A 4,040-nucleotide genomic window follows, 5' to 3' on the forward strand; every position below is an offset into this window, starting at 1 on the left:
ACTTTTCCATTTGAAAATGCAAAATGCAAAATGGTTTTTAGAAAAGCATTTCAAATGCAAAAGCAAAATACCTATTTTCAAAATGCATTGAAAATGCAAAATGGTTTTTCAGGTCGAACAATCAAAATAATTATGGAATTTTTAAACAATTTTGTCATTTAATAATGGACATCAATGTAGAACAAACGTATTACATGATGGTAAATCCAAAAACACCACGACTACAGATTATGAAACCACAAAAAAATTGCGCGGGACTAATGTTGCCTACGTAAAAACATAGAAGCTGCTATCTAACATTTAATATTACAGCGTCATGGCCCCATGTTCAGTACTTGAATCAGTATTTTTTGTAATGGTATCACTCAATTGCCAGGGCTCCTACCAGGGAGCAACTTGACAAATGAAATTATCTCTCATAGCGAGGTTGAGGACCGATTGATATTTGGGGCTTATGAAAAACAGATGAGTGGAGATAGTAGGAAGAATGTTGCAAAAAAGCATTTAAAATGTAAAATGCATTGAGAAAAGCATTTAAAATGCAAAATGGTTTTTAGAAAAGCTTTTAAAATGCAAAATGGAAAATACCCATTTTGCATTTTGCATTTCCATTTGAAATGGATTTATTTGAAATAAGCACATCTCTGCAAACAAAGACGAACAAACAAACATCAAAATTGTCGTCTTTGGTTCTTCTTGTGTCTGCCTGCAAAGTTGTACACATAAATAAACCAATAACGCTTTACACGTCTAACCATAAATCACGTGTCTAACTAAACTAGGTACATATTTATATCTTCATTATTGTAAAAGAACTTAGTTCCTCTTTTGACCGCATATAAAAGTAACAATTCGGCACTGGTTAATTCTGTAATAAATAAGTACTTACCTACCATGAAATGCGTTTTGTTACAGCAAGAATGCAATACCCTCACGGCTAGCAGGATTAACTACCATATTGTGAAACAATCAATGCGTCGTAAACAATGTATTTCACAGTGCGGCAATTACAACTTACCATTGTTATTAATTCGCTAATAACACTAATAAATTGTACATATTAACATACTCAATTATTATGCGGTCAATGGTGTCGCCACTGGAGATGATATGAAAACCGGTGCTTATTTATCGTGGACTAAAACGCCCTGGACAGAGCATTACTACGTTTTTGTATGAATAGCATTGAAGCCAAATCTGTGTTGATGGGGAAATTGCCTGACAGCCATCTTGCATGACTAACTTTTGAACTAATTTGTTTGCAAAGTGGTGCATAATGAACTATTATTATTTTTTTGTGTTGTTGATGCAGTTATCACGGCTTATGATTTTTGTGGTTTTTGATGAGACAAAAAATTGGATACCTCATTCAAAAAATTATGTAGCCTTTGGCCTTTTCTATATAACTTCTCCCTCACCCCGCTGCTTCAAATTGTTCTCGAATTGCTTCGTCCAGGGTTTTTTAGATCCATGTTATTTATAGAATATGTCCAACACTATCGAGTATGTAATTAACGATTATCTTAATTTATCTGTGGTTAAAAGCAATCTGCACATTTGCACAACACTAAAGAAAATATATTTATTTATTTGTCTGTGGTTAAATATGTCGCTAATGTCAGAATGACAAATGACATTCTGCGAATAACAAAACGTCGCAGAAGTTAATAATAGTAATATTTGGATAATTTAAATAGTGTTATGTGATATTTGTGACATGAGACAGCATTTGACAGCTGTTTATTTTAAAGTTATAACCTTCACAAAACTATTCTACGAAAGTTTCAAGTTTGTGAATTTGTTTTCAACTTTTTTCAGCAGTTTTGCACTTCTTAATAACAATTACACATCGTTGTAGCGAAAATATACAATTTTGTCGTTCCGTTTTCTCGTCAACTATATAAATTTGAACTGATTTTTATGACATCATAAAAAATGGCTTCCATTACCGGAGAAGTAGAATGCGTCGAATCGATGATAAACTCGACACATATAAGTATCAGTGAATTACCTTCCATAGCATCGTCTTCTACATCTTCCACGTCAGGCTGTTTGTCCGGAGACATCTCCCTGTGCGAGTCTTCCCAAATGCCCGTCGGTCTTCGGAGCAGACAGTTGATAGTCAGCCCCGACGCCTCGCTAAAAACCGTTCTAGAAGCCATCGAAAAGTGCAAGGAACTCGTGCTGAGCTGCGACCAATGGTCCGACGAAAGGAAGTGGCTAGTTCGCTACCTAGTTGAGCTCCGTTACCGAGCCCAGGAGCTTCAAGACCCTGAAGATGCTCCCACCGTGTTGATATTCCCGATTGCTGGCCACCATTTTCAGAATCAACTTCACGTCAACACAAACGTGAGGCAGTACTGCGATCACTGTAGCGGAGTTATCTGGAGCGTTGTCCAAGGCTCTTACAAATGCCAAGATTGCGGATCCATCTGCCACAGCAAGTGTATCAGAAAGGTGTCACGTGTTTGCGCGCACGTATTGTCCACGGAAGGCCGCCTGAACACCGCCATCTGCCCGCAGAAAGGACTAGCCGCCCAATTGTACAAATGCGCCGAATGTCAAAGCGATCTGAGTTTCAAAGGCTGCAGTAGCAGATGGAGCGAACCACGTCTGTGCGATTACTCCGGCCTATATTTCTGCACGACGTGTCACTGGAACAATACTGTCGAAATCCCGGCGAGAATCGTTCACAATTGGGATTGGGACAAGCAATCCGTATCCCAATCGGCTTACCAATTGCTCGTGCTTACGAAGAAACGACCACTTATCAATCTTGAAGAAGTGAACAACAAACTGTTTGGATTCGTTGCGGAATTAGATTTTGTGCGCAAGATGCGCGGCGATCTGAAGCTGATGCATCGCTATCTTGTGGCGTGCGGTGACGGGAGACTCCTGGTCACCGGAGACTTGCAGCACATGGTGGAAACTGGTAACCTGTACAGCGTGGCAGACTTGGAGATGGCGCGAGACGGTTTGTTAGTCTCGCACCTGAGTAAGCTGGTTGAGAAGTTCCGAAGTCACATAATGGATTGTGCCGTGTGCTACGGAAAAGGATATCTATGCGAACTATGCGGAAACAATGAAGTGATCTTCCCCTTCGATTCGGGATCCATCGACTGCGAGAAGTGCAACTCGCTGTTCCACCGCGTGTGCTGGACCAAGAACCTGAAGGCATGCCCCAAGTGCAAACGCATCGAGCGCAGAACTCAGACCCTGTGCTCGCTCCCGGCTCCGGGAGAAGCGAATGAAGAATTGTCCGCCCGAAGTGACAATGAAGACGAATGGATGCCGGTTGTGTAAAAGTAGCGTCTTTTAAACTATTTAATGATAATATATTAATATTGTTACAAGATCTGAGGATTTGCAAAAATATATATTAAGGACATATTGCCGTATTTGTTTTTATGACAGAGAGGAATACGGAGGGGTCATTTTTTTAATGCTTTCTACTCAAGAATAAGGAATTGTCCTTATCATTAAAATTAGCAACGTTTTCACTGTCATTCGAGAGAACTGGAATCGTAATTAACGAAAACTCTTTAATAAGGGTTAGGACAATTCTTTATCCTTACTCCCCCGCATTCTGAATTTCTATCGAGTTATAACATATTGCTCCTAACCTTTCCTTATCTGTGGTGTGTATTTACTACACATTGCTTCTAATAACTTAAATAACTCTATAAATATAATAAATTCTGGGTTAAGATTTTAGGTATTCCTCCGTTACACATTTATGCACTGAATTAAAAAATAAAATTTTACATAGTTTTCAAATTTAATTAAAAATCAGAGATTTTTGTTAAAAATCGGAAACAAATACACCAATAAATCAACCGTGTGATACTGCTACGCGAAGAGTGTGCGAGGAAATGACACGCTATTGATGTCAAGCTTTAGTTCGCTATGCGGGAACATGAGAAATCCACACGTCTGCAGTTGTATTTTGATTTAGACTATCGATACCTACGACCGCACAGCTGTATGTGTGCCAGCCGCCAGCCATTCGTACGCGGACCGTCGTTAGATGTGGACCTCTC

The 4,040-nt window shown here is 39.3% G+C and overlaps 1 pseudogene; it reads left to right on the forward strand.

Moving 5' to 3' along the window:
* The first annotated feature begins 1,613 nt into the window (after positions 1-1,613).
* LOC149415000 (differentially expressed in FDCP 8 homolog pseudogene) lies at positions 1,614-3,504 on the forward strand (annotated as a pseudogene).
* The last annotated feature ends 536 nt before the right edge of the window (positions 3,505-4,040 follow it).

This window comes from Hesperophylax consimilis, chromosome 19, assembly GCF_061612785.1.
Source record: "Hesperophylax consimilis isolate HC1 chromosome 19, BYU_Hcon_1.0, whole genome shotgun sequence".
NCBI lineage: Eukaryota > Metazoa > Arthropoda > Insecta > Trichoptera > Limnephilidae > Hesperophylax > Hesperophylax consimilis.